At 51.2% G+C, this 16,501-nt stretch overlaps 1 protein-coding gene across 3 annotated transcripts in view; it reads right to left on the minus strand.

Annotated features, from left to right (window-relative positions):
* Positions 1-16,501, minus strand: part of LOC142256092 (NXPE family member 2-like) — a 340,673-nt gene that overhangs the window by 213,823 nt on the left and 110,349 nt on the right. For all 3 annotated transcript variants that reach the window (XR_012727480.1, XR_012727482.1, XR_012727481.1), the window contains exon 2: positions 10,020-10,117. The gene's annotated coding sequence lies outside the window, so the exon portion shown is untranslated. The remainder of the gene's footprint in view (positions 1-10,019; positions 10,118-16,501) is intronic.

Raw genomic sequence — 16,501 nt, forward strand, 5'->3', positions numbered from 1 at the left:
CAGACTTCCAGGAACCGGATATGTTGCAGAGTCCTGGCGTCCCCGCTTTTTATGCCCTCGGCTACATTAGGCAGGCTTTCACCCGCCCCCCCTTGGTTCTTTCTAACACTTCCTGTCAGGTTTCCGGGTTTTCCAGTTCTCTTTTGACAAAAGCTTGCCCTCGGTTAACATGGAGTTTACTGTTCTGTTGCCCTACTTCCTGTCCAGCTGCTTAAAAGGCCGCCTCTAAGCCTAGTCCAGTGCCTGAGTATACTGCTTGCTGTGTGCTCCTGCCTTGCTGCTTCTAATTCCTGATTGCCTTTGGATCCTCCTGAAAGAATACCGACCGACTCTGGACCATACCTGGTTTCTTCAAGCTGTGCCTGGACTCCGTCTGCCGTCTGTGTTCAGCACTTCTGCCCGGTTCCTTCCGGTTTGTAACCACTCTGGACTATCATCCCGTACGGACACTCCTGGACTTTACCACTTGCCCCTTGTGTCCCGGCTGCTGCGCATTTAGGCCTTCCGGGGTGATTGCCGGACAGTCCCTGTATAGGGGTTCGCTCTGGTGGTCTCCCTGGGGGAGTCCGGTGCGTGGCCCCGGGAATTCCCTTCGCTCCGTTTCGGGAAAGTATTTCGTGTGTTTGTTCTGCTGTGTTTGTTCCGTTCAGTACCTACCGTGGTTACATATTATAAACATCTTGTACCAAAAACTCGTCTCTGGTTGTCATTGCCCTAACGCTATCGAAATCCTCAGAACATACAATAGTATTACATTATACTCAGGCCATAAGAGGATTTCGCTGGGGCAATGACTGAGACACGAGTAGATCAGCTCTTTTCCATGATTAACTCCTTACAGCAGGAGATGGAGGCGGTACAAACTAAACTTAGAGATGTGGAGGCACAGCTGGGCCATGATCACCAGGTACTGGGTCCGGCTATTCAGGATTTGCGAGTCAGAGTGGAGGCTCAGGAAGCCGTCCCCACTACGTCTGTATCAGCTGCCGGTATGCCTAGGTTACCCCCATTCCGTTTCAATGGTGATCGTAGTCAGTTTCGTGGATTTGTTAACCAATGTATACTGTTTTTTGATGTACATGCTGATTATTACCGTTCTGACCGGTCAAAAGTGTTATGTATAATCATGTTATTAACCTCACGAGCACTGGCTTGGGCTAATCCTATGATAGAGAATCGGGACATTCGTTTAAATCACCTGGATGACTTTCTGACCGCAATGGCGCAAATGTTTGATGATCCGAATCGCCGTGCTACCGCTGAATCGGCTCTCCTTTCCTTACGTCAGGGAAAGCGTTCTGTCGTTGAATACGCCACTGAGTTCAAGAGGTTAGTGGTAGACACCGACTGGGGAAACAATGCATTATTGTCTGTTTTCAGAAAAGGTTTGTCCGGTACCATCAAGGACGAGTTAGCTCGTTCCGAATCTCCAGGGGATTTTGAACTGTTTCTCCAGCACTGTGTCCGTATTGATACCCGCTTGACGGAACGTAGACAGGAAAAATGGGCAGCTGTAAACCGTGTAAACAACTTTGCGTTTCCTTCCAGAGAACCCGCTCTCAGGACGCCACGGGAGGCCGAGGACGTTCCTATGCAAGTGGACTCTCTGCAAAAGCGAGAGACCAACGAACGTCGTGAACACCGGCTCCGTGAGCGTTTGTGTTTCTATTGCGGTCAATCGGACCATTTCTTGATCGACTGCCCGAAACGTCCAAATCGCCCAAATAAGGTATTGGCAGCCATGGCAGAGTGTGACAACACGGACGCAGAGTCCGATATCTCTGAGGCAAGTGGACACTTGGATGCGGTATTTCCCTTGACTGTAATGTCAACCTCACCGAAGGACTCAGAAGGGAAATATACCCATTGCTCGCTTCCCATTCAGATCCGGTGGGAGGGACAGCTAATACCTACCTCTGCAATGATAGACTCTGGGGCAGGGGGAAATTTCATGGACTCTTCTTTTGCCAGGAAACACGGTATTCGGACTCAGCAAAGATCCTCACCGGTTACCATGGAGACGGTAGACGGATCTCCGTTAATCTCTGGACCAGTTGATCGGGAAACAGTACCGCTAGAATGCGTGATGAAGCCAGGTCAGCAGGAGACCCTTGTTTTCATGGTAATTTCTTCTCCTCATTTTCCGATTATTTTAGGTATTCCGTGGCTACGGTCTACAAATCCTGTCATCGATTGGGAGACTAAGGAAATATCCTTTCCACCGCAGAGTGGTCCGACCATTAGTCCAACTGTTCCGGTTCCAGTAACACCGAATGCGGAGGGCACTGTACAGGTACCTGTTTTACCCCCGGTTTATCATGACTTCGCTGATATATGCGACAAAAGAAAAGCCGATCAGCTTCCCCCGCATAGACCGTATGATTGCCCCATAGACTTACTCCCAGGGGCGGAGATCCCGTTTGGTCATGTCTACCCGTTGGCGGCACCTGAGCTAGAAGCACTAAAAGAGTACATTGATGAAAGTCTAGCCAAGGGATTTATTCGCCCGTCTACCTCACCAGCAGGGGCACCCATCTTTTTCGTGAAAAAGAAAGAGGGGACTCTGAGACCCTGTATTGACTACCGGGAACTGAATAAAATAACCATCCGGAACCGGTATCCGTTACCGTTGATTCCTGAGCTCTTGGAGAGGGTCTAAGAGGCAAAAATATTCACTAAATTGGATCTCCGTGGGGCATATAATCTACTTCGCATACGTCCCGGAGACGAGTGGAAGACCGCGTTCCGATGTCGGTATGGACATTTTGAGTACCTAGTGATGCCTTTTGGACTTTGTAACGCTCCCGCGGCTTTCCAACATCTAGTTAACGATATTTTTAGGGATATAATGGACCAATTCATGGTGATTTATCTGGACGATATCCTAATCTTTTCTGATTCCCTACAGGAACACCAGGAGCACGTCAAGACCGTACTTACCCGGCTGAGGGAAAACCACCTGTACATTAAGCAGGAGAAATGCGAATTCCATTGCTCACAAATACAATTCTTAGGTTATGTCATCTCTCCTCAGGGACTGAACATGGAGTCTGGCAAGATACAAGCAATTCTAGACTGGCCGGAACCGGGAAACATCAAAGAGGTACAACGCTTTGTCGGTTTTGCCAACTTTTACCGACGCTTTATCCGTAACTTTTCAGAGATCGTTCGTCCCATCACTCTGTTAACCAAGAAAGGACAGAAGTTTGTGTGGTCCACCCAGGCCCAGGAAGCTTTCCATCGTCTCAAGGTTTGTTTTACCTCAGCGCCAATATTAGTACATCCGAATCCCGCACTTCCCTTTATCGTGGAAGTCGACGCTTCCGACTATGCATTAGGGGCCCTGATCCGTCCTGAGGCCGTTTCTGGGGGGGGGAGTAATGTCAGGTTTCCGGGTTTTCCAGTTCTCTTTTGACAAAAGCTTGCCCTCGGTTAACATGGAGTTTACTGTTCTGTTGCCCTACTTCCTGTCCAGCTGCTTAAAAGGCCGCCTCTAAGCCTAGTCCAGTGCCTGAGTATACTGCTTGCTGTGTGCTCCTGCCTTGCTGCTTCTAATTCCTGATTGCCTTTGGATCCTCCTGAAAGAATACCGACCGACTCTGGACCATACCCGGTTTCTTCAAGCTGTGCCTGGACTCCGTCTGCCGTCTGTGTTCAGCACTTCTGCCCGGTTCCTTCCGGTTTGTAACCACTCTGGACTATCATCCCGTACGGACACTCCTGGACTTTACCACTTGCCCCATGTGTCCCGGCTGCTGCGCATTTAGGCCTTCCGGGGTGATTGCCGGACAGTCCCTGTATAGGGGTTCGCTCTGGTGGTCTCCCTGGGGGAGTCCGGTGCGTGGCCCCGGGAATTCCCTTCGCTCCGTTTCGGGGAAGTATTTCGTGTGTTTGTTCTGCTGTGTTTGTTCCGTTCAGTACCTACCGTGGTTACATATTATAAACATCTTGTACCAAAAACTCGTCTCTGGTTGTCATTGCCCTAACGCTATCGAAATCCTCAGAACATACAATAGTATTACACTTCCTCTTTGAGGGCGGGGCTTCGCTTTTCGCGCCTTCCCTGCTCGGGGAAGACGCTCGAGCGGGAAATCTTTGCGCCAAAGATGGCGGCGCTTAAAATTTTTCGGCCGGACGCCGCCAACGGGAACTACAAGGCGCACTTCTACCAGTAGGTAGATCGGTCCAATCCTGTTCGTGACGCCAAGTTGTCGCGGGCTGAGGGGATGCGCTCACCAAGCTCGGGTCCGGGGCTTTTGCTGCTGCTGCTCGGTGGCTCGAGCGGTGGGCCAGACCCGGGGACTCGAGCAGCGCTCCTCGCCCGTGAGTGAAAAGGGGTGGTTTTGGTTAGGGAGATTGTTCGTGACACCACCCACGGGACGTGGTGATGATGGCACCACTGCTGCTGGTAACGGGGATCCCGGGAGGGATGGTAGGGTGCAGCTGGGATGTTATCCCCTCCGTGGGTAGGCTGGCTGGCTGGGGTGCAGAGACTGCGCGGCGCGGTGCCGGACGGCACTGGTGTACTCACTCAGACAATCACTGACAAAGTCTCTGGTAAACCAAAATGGCCGGATGGATGGGTCCCGCAGCCGACTGCAGTGTTGATGTTGTGCTCTCCCCGGACGGTGGATGGTGGCTGTCTTTCTCTGCCCCTTTTACAATGTTCTGACTCCTGTGGTTGCCCACCGGTAGTCCGCTCCCCAGCGTATAGGTGCCGTAGGAGCCCGTTTTGCCCGCAGGCGCTGGCCCTTGGATCTCTAGTCTGTGGCGGTGGCTGTATATCCTCACGGTGTGAGCGGTTGCCTTCAATCGGGACTTGGTTGTTAGGGAACCCCTGGGGTTCCTGTCACATTCGGATTTGACTATTGACGACGGCTCCAAGCCTGGTCAGGGTCCGATGGCCCTGCCTGTGTGCTTAGCTTCACTCCGTTCCCCGGTCCGGTACCGGCGGGCTGATGCCCGACCTCGGTTCTTACGGCTCTGCGGAGTACCACCAACTCCTGCAGACGGCCACCACCATCTGCCAACCTTGCTGTCAGTGCCTGGGCTCCTACCCAGGAACCTCAAGTGTTCACTCCTCTCACTTTCACCTCCACAACTGAACTGACACTTTTCCCACCTCCAGGCCTGTGAACTCCTCGGTGGGTGGGGCCAACCACCTGGCTCCGCCCCACCTGGTGTGGACATCAGGCCCTGGAGGGAGGCAACAAGGATTTTTGTCTGACTGTTGTAACTGCCTAGGGTGGGGGTGTGTATGTTGGTATGTTTGTGACTACCTGGCTAGTCCAGGGCGTCACACAATCCAGGCATGGATGCTCTTGGTATTGGACCTCATGCGGGTCAGATGCAGATGCGTAAACTGGACCAAGGTCATTCAAATGGGTGTTTACGGATCACAGAAATGATAGAATCTGATCCTGCTGGTCTCGCATATGCGACATCTTCTGGTACAACACTGGACACATGAGTGTGCTGGAATCAAGGGAGTCCATGGCGTGCACAAACTGTTACGCTCGCATAGGTTGCGGAGAGCTGTAGTGGACCCACTGGACAACAGGGGGAACCTTCACTTACCCTGACATAGGAGGGACTTAACTAAGTGCCTACCGTTTATAAGCCAGAGCCTCAGATGTTGAGGATTGGCTTGGCCAGGTACCACTTCCAGGGCAGTGTCTGGAACTGTGGCAGCTGACCTGCAGAGCAGGGACAGGTTCAGGTAGGAACAGGTAAAATCTCTAGTGCATCTCTAGTGCAGGCAGATACAGGCAGGATGGTTTATGCAGACTAGACAGCTGAGTCCAGCAGGCTCAGAGGGTATGGCAGGTACAGATAGGTATGGAAAGGCAGGCATAGGTACAGGTAACAGACACAGAAAAATGGGACTCGACAACTAGCTAGCAGGTGAGTAACTGACTAACGATGTTGTGCAGGCACCTCTCCTTAGGGGAGGATGCCTTAAATACCTAGTGCCTCTCAGCCATAGGCTGAGAGGCACTACTGAGTAATGGTGCACTAAAATTTTAAGAGGTAAGGAGCACACATACCCTAAGCAAACTCTTGGGGGGACCTGTGTGGCATGCACAGGCCTCGGGAGAAGGAGGCAGCAGGGGAGCACTTGGACGGCCATGAAGAGGGAAGGAGGTACGCAGTCCAGCCGTAGCAGTATGTTGGCATCCCTGCTGCAGAGGAGAGGCAGGATAACGAAGGAACTCTGGCATTACACCCTTGGCAAGGCCATATATTTCAGTGTACCTTCCTACTTAATTATTTTGCTTTTTTCGACGTTCTTCTTTTTTTCTTGATTGACAACTAGAACTTAATTAATTGGGAAGGTGGATCAAATTGCTCGGCAGTCCCAATAGTGCAACAAAAGCCACTTGAAAAAAAGAGCGCCATTATTTTATATTGAAGGTTATATTTCTTAACAAATAATAACACAACCTATTTTATGTGTTCAATGTGGCGCCCCTGAGGCATCAGGTGCCATAGGGTACTGCATCTAACCCCGGATTCCTGGAAGACCAGTGCCGGTAAATAAAATTCAAACACACACATCCACGCCCTTTTCCCCAAACTGCGTAACAGTCTAGAGATGGGTCTAATGGATGGCCACCTATTGGTCGGGCCTCATCCAATCTGCTAGTCAGGCACCTGGGAGGAGGAGGGGCTAGTCAGTGAGTTGACGAGAGACAGACATCTTGTTAGACAGTCAGTCGGAAGACGTTCAGTCAGTAAGACAGTCTGTGAATGGTCAGTCAAAAGTCAATGCTCTGACAGTGAGTGAAAAGTGACTGATTGGACTAAAGGTGTACGATTGCCAGGGAGAGCACGGCATGAGTACTCACTGGAACGAGCACCGACGGGGTGCAGAGCCCTAGTTCAGGAAGACGTTTCAAGCTCACCTGATAAATCTGCCCAGTGAGGGCATCATCACGGTTCCTCACCAACGTTAGTGTCTGGGGCACAGCAGCAAAGAGGGCCAAGACTGTGACAACAGGAGGGGACCCCAAAATGCTCCAGGCCATGGTGAAGCACCAACTACAGACGGGTGCAAGAAAGTAAAGCTCACCAGGTCACTACACCGGCACTGGGACCAAGGGAATACCGGATCACCTGAGACCCAGATTGGTAGAGACCAGCACCAGCCAGGTTGCAGCTACTCCAAACCAGTGACTAAAGCACAAGTTAAACCGCAGCCCCTTTGTTGTCTGAATTCTTCCTACACCTCTGCATCACCTTACTAAAATCACCATCATCCTCCCCTGGGGCCTAGCTCTACTTGCAGAGAGCCATAACATCTAAGCTGCACAATACCACCAGCCCCAGTAGTGTGAGACTCTGCAGCGGAGGCTTTCCCCACATAGCCGCATACCGCAAGTGGCGTCATGAAAAGCATTTTATTTTATTTCCCTTTTTATTAACTCCCTTTTTTAACAAACCCCCAGGGTCACGGAACCTCGCATCGGCCACCTGTGATACGTCCCAGAGTATTCAAGGCCCGGGACCGAGTACCCCAAGGTCCTGGGAATGTCATTCAACACATCACTTTTTTGTTTCTGCATTACTTTATTGTGGGTTTGCTGAACATAGGTTAAGATTGAGTTAAGGTTTGCCTGCATAATATTTCACATTGCCATGTGAGAAAGCTTTGTTCTGCCCTGCAGCAGACAGTGAAAAGGGACAGTAATGCTGTGTGTGCACAGTGCGGTTTTTGATGCAGATTGTGGTCCAAGTCTGCATGTCTATCATCATTACAGCTATGCGAGCAAAGTTCATGAGCATTCTGAAGTGCTGTGCACATGTTGCTTATTTTTTTACTTGCAGATTTGGTGCAGAAAATAATCTACAGCATGTCACTTGTTGGTGCATTTTTTCCTGCTGTTTTTAGCCCTTCCACCCACTGACATCATTAAGAAAAAGGCATGGCACAAAAACACTCCAAAAACACATACGTTCTTTGGTGCATTTTTCTCCCAGAAGGTGCAGATTTGATGCAGAACATTTCGGGACAAAATCTGCAACGTGCGCACGTAGCCTTAAGGCTACTTTACACACTGCGATATCGGTCCCGATATCGCTAGTGTGCGTACCCGCCCCCATCTGTTGCGCGACACGGGCATATCGCTGCCCGTGCCGCACAACATCGCCCAGAGCCGTCACACATACTTACCTGTCCGGCGACGTCGCTGTGACCGGCGAACCGCCTCCTTTCTAAGGGGGCGGTCCGTGCGGCGTCACAGCGACGTCACTGAAACGTCACTGAACCGCCGCCCAATCGCAGCGGAGGGGCGGAGATGAGCGGGACGTAACATCCCTCCCACCTCCTTCCTTCCGCATAGCGGCCGGGAGGCAGGTAGGGAGAGCTTCCTCGCTCCTGCGGCGTCACACGCAGCGATGTGTGATGCCGCAGGAACGAGGAACAACCTCGTTACTGCTGAAGTAACGATAATTGGGAATGGACCCCCGTGTCGCCGATTAGCGATTTTTCACTGTTTTGCAACGATGCAAAATCGCTAATCGATGTCACACGCAACGGCATCGCTAATGCGGCCGGATGTGCGTCACGAATTCCGTGACCCCATTGACTCCGCATTAGCGATGTCGTAGCGTGTAAAGCCCGCTTTAGATTTAACGGTTGAGACTAGCCCACAGTTGGAGGGGCTAGAGTGTAGGAAAGATAACCTTTTTCCTGTTAGGAGTCAGTTAGCGGTTGCTGCTGAGTGAGGGAGAAGTGAGGACACCATCAGAGGAAGGAGAACAACATTGGGTGTGTGTGTAACAAGGACAAGGAAGCAAGCTTCAGCAAAGAACCCACAGTGTCTACAATTCTCTTAATCAGGTGAGTGTGGGCACTCTAGGACTGAAACAACTGTAATGCAATAGTGTTCTGGACTATAGGGAACAGCCATGAAGATAAGGTTGATTCGGTCAGACCAGTGGTGCTTTTAGTAAGGTAGTTGCTAGCAAAGGCTCCCTCACATTAGTTTCTTAAAAAATGGAGTCACAGTTATCACCGTCATGTTCATCCAAAATATTTACAGAATGTCTATGCATGGGCCTCTGTATTGAGCAGAAGATAATTACTGTCATGATTTGTTTGTGCAGAACATGCGGTATTGTTCTGCCATGCTCTCCTGCAGAGCTGGTATATGTTGGCTATGGTGCAGAGTGTTTTGCAGGATGAATGTTCTGCTGGCTTTTTCACAGCACTAGGTGTCACACTGGTCCTTGGAGGTGCTCTTGCAGATGTTGCTTCTTCTCAATGATTGTTCTGCCTCATTAGGGAGCGTGTTAGCTCAGGACGACACCAGTCATACTTCTTGTTTACAGTTGTGCTGTTGGCTCCCGTGTGCTCAGTGTTCAGACATTGGTCTCTTGACTCCAGACTGCTGCCTGTCCTCCCCTGTTTCTGTTGTACTTCCTGGCTTCTGACCTCAGACATCCTCTGGACCACATCCCCACCTGCTACCTGTATCCTGTAGTACTTTCCTGGAACCCTAACCTTTCGCATGTATCCTGACCTCGTCTCTGTTTGCTCCCCATGCACTGTCGTGCCCTCCTGGTTTATGATCTCATTCTGCCTATTTCTCCTTTTAGTGCATACAAGTAGTGTCTAGCGCCACCTTGTGGCCATCATCACAATTACAAGTATAATACTTACTACACTTTGTACATAAGTTTATTCTTCAGTAAAAAGGACTCTTATTACAAACTTGTCTGGCTTCCTCATCTTGAGGATAAAGCGCTCTGGCGCCACACACAGTGAGGCAGAGCTTAACCTGAAGGTGTCCAGGAGCAGAACAGTACCACCACACACACAGGACCCCCATATTTCTGTAGCGTACTATGATGTGGAATCAGAGTGCCTCACCCATCACTACCAACCCAAGTCATGTTACAGAAGTGTTGTACAAATATCACTAGAATATTGGGCACTTTGCAGAAAAAAAAGCTGAAGAAGCAAAAGCCTTTTTGTTTTCTATAGGCCTTGTTAAAACAATTCATGATATAATTACCTGTTTTAGATTTTGATGAAAGATCATGCTTATAAGAAAAATGAATGTAAATCCCAATAGCAGGTACATTTTGGACGTTAATGGTTGGGCCATTACACCTGGGAATAAAAAAAAAAAAAATCATTGAAAAATAGCATACAAAATTCAGATGTCTAAAATATGAAGCCAATGCACTAAAATAGCTCAAATGATTAGGGATCTGTCTCCTAAGATCAGAAACTTAGGAGAAAAAACTGAAAACTTTTATGCTCACTTAGGACTAGAGTTGAGCGCGGTTCGCGGTTCGAGGTTCTCCAGTTCTAGGCTCGAGTGATTTTGGGGGCTGTTCTAGATCGAACTAGAACTCGAACTTTTTGCTAAAGCTCGATAGTTCTAGATACGTTCGAGAACGGTTCTAGCAGCAAAAAGACAAGCTAATTACTAGCTGGCTTTCCGCTGTAATAGTGTAAGTCACTCTGTGACTCACACTATTATGAAATTTCAGTGTATAGTGTGCGGGAACAGCGCATTCAGATCACTGCTGTTTGGATAATGGCGATCGCCATTTTTTTTTTTTTCCTTGTCTTCCTTCCCTAAGCACGCGCATGTAGTGGGGCGGGCCAGCATGTCAGCCAATCCCAGACACACACACAGCTAAGTGGACTTTTAGCCAGAGAAGCAACGGCATGTGTGATAGGATATCCATGTCATATGTCCATGCATTATAAAAACGGACATTTTCCTCCAGCACGCCATTATCTGCCTTCTGCGTCTTGGTGTCAGTCACCGCTGGCGTAGCTCCTGTCTCTGATACTGCTGTGTACGCTCTATACACAGCGCTATACAGAATAGCGATAGAAGTTTCTATTAGTCCTTTTAAGGGCTAATACCGGCAGGGTCAGAGCCATAGGTGACAGTCAGGGCCGTGAAAACAGAGTTTAACAGCTACACAAGATGACAGCGTCTGTGTAGCTAAGGTCAGGGATTTCCTCGCTGCATTTCCCCATTAGGAGGGATAGAAAGGGAGGCTATCTTTCCTCTACCCAGACCCACAACCCTGGCACTGTACCCTCCTGCCCTTTGCACACTCAAACTCATTGTTACTAAGCCATTATACTAGCAAACACTGAGGAAACTTAGTGGCATCCTAAAAGTGGCAGTTGGACTTCTGTATTGTCCCACTAGTGCAAAGATATTTGCAGCACGTCTGCCTGCATTGCACACTCAAACTCATTGTTACTAAGCCATTATACTAGCAAATGTGGCGCCCCAGGACCTGGTCGCCACAACAGCATTGCCCTCCCAAAGGGTTAATGCTGAGCCTGGAGGTAATTGGGAGATCTATTGGCCAGTAAGTGTAACACCAACCGCAGTTCTCCCTCCGGCCAGCAGGGGGAGCTCTGAACCTGGAACTTCAGGGAGCATTCCTTAAGTCTGGCTGGAAGGAGGAAGTGGGGGTTAGTCTGGAGACAGGAGTGAAAGAGTGCAGACGCAGAGTAGTGCTGCCTTGTGAAACTGGGGCCTAGAGCTTGGATAGCTTGGCCCAGGGAAGCAAGGGGAGCAGAGAGGCACAGCAGAGACTCGGACATCGGAGTCTGTAGTTGCCAGGGCATAAAATCCATCCCTGGTAGCTGAATCCGGAGGGCAGGAGAGCTGCAAGCCCCCTGTCCCAGAAGCAATCTGAAGGTACAGCTGCATTCCAAGGGCCTGGTGTGGGATCCAGCAGAGAAGCACCAGAGAGGGCCTGCGCAGTCTACCACACAGAAAAGGGGACGAACAACAAGTCCCAGCAGCAAGAGGGCAATTGCAAACCCAAAGTGCAGTGTCCTAAAACAGCAGAGAAAGATTAAGGAGTAGGCCTCATACTCAACTGGCCAAAGATCACCACAGGCACTTCCAGGCCGGCCGGACCACCTTTACCATCTGTGACGGTCTCCCAGGACTAAGTTTCTGCCGAGTAAAAGAGGAGAAGGTAAAGAGACTACTGTTTGTGCCTGTTTCTTTCATTGCTTGTCGGCCCTGCACCGTGTTAGTCACACAGCACCATAGACTTCCACAAGCACCAACTGTGCCCCGGGCATTGCTCCACCTGTGGGGAGCAGTACTACCATAGCTGCTATATCATCATCCCGGAGGCCTCACACAGCAGCGGCGGCTTAATAGCCGCATACCACAGGTGGCGTCACGAACACAACCATTAACAAGCAAGCCACATATTCTACTGACACCCACCAGGGCCACGGAGCCGGGCCCAGCCACCACTGACTACCACCGGACTAGTCCAGCCCGGCACCGGGTGTCCCATAGCCCTGGGGTGGGCGAGTCAACTTTGGCGTCACGAACAGGATTTCGTGCCCGGTCACACCGGGTACTGTGCGCCTGAAGAATTGCGCTTAAAAGACTGTGTTACTGCGTGTTTCATTGTTTGAAAACTGCCGCCGCCATTAGCCTCGCTGAGCGCAGAAAGAAGGGGGGCGTGCCTGACAAAGAGCGCGAAGGGAGCGCGCCATCAGAGCAGAGCGCTGTTAACCCCGCGCGACCCAGAGGAAAATTTGAAAAGTGAACGGAGCCTGGTAAGGTTCACTAAGGGGGAGGAAGATGTCCGACTCCGAGGGAGAGCAGGTGGCTGCCATCGCCCAAGGCGCCGCAGCACCGGCCGAAGTAGTCCCAGTCGCCGTCGCCCCAGCCCCCACTGTAGCGCCGGTAATGCCGATCACCATGCCGTACATACCGGGAGCAGAATGGCTGCCGCAGTACTCCGGGGAGTCCCATACCTTGAGTGACTTCAGAGAAAGCCTGCACAGCTTGTTCCGGGTGTATCCTCTGACTGAGAGCCAGAAGGTGGGCATAGTAATGGGACAGCTAGCCGGCGCAGCCCAGCGTGAAGCGAAGTCCTGGCCTGATACAGATAAAGGGACAGCAGCCCAGATACTGGCCAAGCTAAAGAGTACTTTTGACACCCGCACCGCAGCAGAGATAAAGATGAGATTCTTTGGGTGCAAGCAGCGGGCCACAGACAGCATAAGGGACTATGCCTTAAACTTGCAGGAGGCCCTGAAAGCAGTTAAACAGGTGGATCCAGAGAGTGTACGTGAAGAAGACAAACTCCTAACTGAGCAGTTCATAGAGGGGCTCCTGTCAGATGCCCACAGGACCCAGCTGCGTATCCTGGTCCTGCAGAACCCTGCTCTGGACTTTGCCAAGTTTAAGGACCAGGCCATCAGGGTACTGAGAGAATCTACACCGAATGACCCAGTACCCCTCCGGCCTCTTGCTATCACGTACCCCGGGGTGGTGCCTGCAACACGAGCCACTGCAGGGACTGAGGCGCAGTCCCTGGATAAGGATCCCACTGCAGAGCTCAGACAGCAGTTCCAGGAGCTGACCAAGACTGTGGCTGCCCTTGCCAAGACCGTGCAGTCTCTACAAATGACCCCCTCGCCTGCAAAAATCGAGTTGGCCTCCAGCCCAGAGGACGTCCCATGGATGCGACAGAGGAGGATTCCGCCGACCCGAGGCAGAGACACAGACCGGTATGATTCAACAGGACAACCGATCTGCCGCCACTGCAACCAGGCGGGCCACATTGCACGACGCTGTCCTTTAAACTGGCTGAGCCTGGGGCCAGGAGCCAACCCCCAGGTGTAAGGAAGCCCGGCTCAAACCCCAGCCGCAGCAAGTACGTGGGAGGACGACCGATCCTTCCCATTGTGCTGGATGGGATCCCTTTGAATGCCCTCCTGGATACGGGGTCCCAGGTAACAACCATCCCCCACAAACTGTACAAAAGATATTGGGCTGATTCAGACATTGACCATGGCCCAGATGATGATTTAACAATTGTGGCCAGTAATGGTCAGCCCTTACCTCAAATTGGGTACAAAGAAGTAACCATTAAAGTGGGGCGGGTGGAATTGCCATGTCAGGGGATGATAATTGTAGATATTGATCGCAAAGAATCTGACCCACTGCTAACCATTGGTACAAATGTGATAGAAAATTGTATTGCCGAAGTGATAATTTTGTTGCAACAGGCGTCTGAAACTGCCAGCTCCGGGCAGCAGCGTGTCCTACAGAGGGAGATCAGAGCCCTGATGAGGAGGCAGCAGGTAGAGCTAGCCGGAGGAGAAATTGGCAGTGTGAGGGTAAGTGACCCCCTCCCCATTGTAATACCCCCAAGAAGTGAAATGTTGATATGGTGTCGGGCAGCAATAGGCCTCAAGGGTCAGGATTACCATGCCTTGGTAGAACCGGTGTATTCAGACAGTAGGCCTGGAGTCCTGATAGCCAGAGGGGTAGCGGACGTCCGCAAGGGGAGAGTGCCCGTCCGTGTCTTGAATTGTGGGGAGGAGGAGGCCAAATTGCCCCGGTACGCCACTGTAGCAAAACTGTACACTGTCAGCAACAATACCATTAAAGCAGTGGAACCCTTGATCCCGTCCGACCAGGCGGAAGACAATGGCTCCAAGGGGCAGCCGGAAGACTGGTGCCAAAAATTACATGTAGGCACCGACTCCACCCCCTCGCACCAAAAGCATGGGGTTTACCGGGTGGTACAGGAGTACGAGCGGGTCTTCAGCAAACACCCCCTAGATTTTGGGCAGGTGAAAGGGGTTAAACATCAAATCCCCACGGGTGATCATCATCCCATTAAAGAGAGATACCGCCCTGTACCCCCCGCACAGTATCAGTGTGCCAAGGAAATGTTACGGGAAATGAAGGAGGCTGGGGTTATCAGAGATAGTTGTAGCCCCTGGGCAGCTCCACTAGTGCTCGTAAAGAAAAAAGATGGTACGATGAGAATGTGTGTAGATTACAGGCAAATTAACCGCATTACACATAAAGATGCTTATCCACTGCCCAGAATAGAGGAGTCACTAACAGCCTTAAAGTCAGCTAACTATTTCTCCACCTTGGATCTCACCAGTGGGTATTGGCAGGTTCCCGTGGCAGAGGCGGACAAGGAGAAGACTGCATTCACGACACCAATGGGCCTCTGTGAGTTCAATTGTATGCCATTCGGGCTCTGCAACGCCCCAGGGACATTCCAAAGGTTGATGGAGTGCTGCTTGGGCCACCACAACTTTGAAACCGTGCTGTTGTACCTGGATGACGTCATAGTCTACTCCAAGACTTATGAGGACCACCTGAAGCACTTAGCAGAAGTGTTTGAGTCCTTGTCGAAATATGGCCTGAAGATCAAGCCGTCCAAATGTCACCTCTTGAAGCCAAAGGTACAGTACCTGGGTCATGTGGTCAGCGCAGAAGGTGTGGCACCTGATCCGGAGAAAGTCACTGTAATCAAGGACTGGCCAAGACCCACCACAGTGAAGGAGGTGCGGCAGTTCCTTGGACTGGTGGGCTACTACCGAAGGTTCATTGATGGTTTCACCAAGATAGCAGCGCCCCTTCAAGATCTCCTGGTGGGCCAGCCAAAGCAGGCTAAGAAGCAGAGCCCTCCATTTGAATGGAGCAGCCAACTGGAAACATCCTTTGTCCGGCTGAAAGGGGCTCTCACGGGAGAAGAAATTCTGGCCTACCCTGACTACAGCCAACCGTTTGTACTGTATACAGACGCCAGCAACGTGGGCCTGGGAGCAGTTCTGTCCCAGGTACAGGGAGGCAGAGAGAGGGTGATAGCGTACGCCAGTAGGAAGCTTCGGCCCACAGAAAGGAATCCAGAAAACTACAGTTCCTTCAAGCTGGAGTTCCTCGCTATTGTTTGGGCAGTGACTGAACGCTTCAAGCACTATCTGGCATCGGCCAAGTTCACCATCTTCACGGACAACAATCCATTGACACACCTGGCAACAGCCAAGTTAGGTGCGATGGAACAGCGATGGATGGCCCGGCTGTCTAACTTTGACTTTACCATCAAGTATCGGGCTGGCAAGAAGAATAACAATGCTGATGCGCTGTCCAGAATGCCTCACTTACCCGAGTCTGGAGAAGACATGGATGAACTCGAAGAGATAGAGTTACCGGCTTTCCATCACCAAGGTGTTTCCCAGTGTGAGCATGCGGTGGGAGTGAAGCGCTCAAGCCAGCACGAGGTCTCGGTCAACCCATTACTCCACCATAATTGGGAAGAAACACAGAACGGTGACCCGGCCGTGCGATTGGTCAAAGAGAAGCTAGCGCAAGCTGAGACCCATCTTGGCCCAGACGCTCCAGAGGAAGCCCAGCAGCTGTGGAAGGAGAGGGGACGACTGTTCACCTACCAAGGCAAGCTCTGCAAGAGATATGTCAACTGGCGAACAAATGAACTTGTCTGGCAGATAGTGGTTCCGCAGAGGGATGCTCCAATGGTCCTAGCAGCGTATCATGATAACGCAGGACACTTCGGGTGGAAGAAGTTGGAGGCCCTACTCCGTGATCGGTTCTATTGGGTGCACATGAGAAAGATGATCGAGAAGTGGTGCCGAGACTGTGGCCCGTGTAACCTGAGGCGGAAGGATGATGCCAGCCAAAGGTCTCCCCTACAGCCAATTGTCACGAAGCAG

This window comes from Anomaloglossus baeobatrachus, chromosome 11 (genome assembly GCF_048569485.1).
Source record: "Anomaloglossus baeobatrachus isolate aAnoBae1 chromosome 11, aAnoBae1.hap1, whole genome shotgun sequence".
Lineage (NCBI taxonomy): Eukaryota > Metazoa > Chordata > Amphibia > Anura > Aromobatidae > Anomaloglossus > Anomaloglossus baeobatrachus.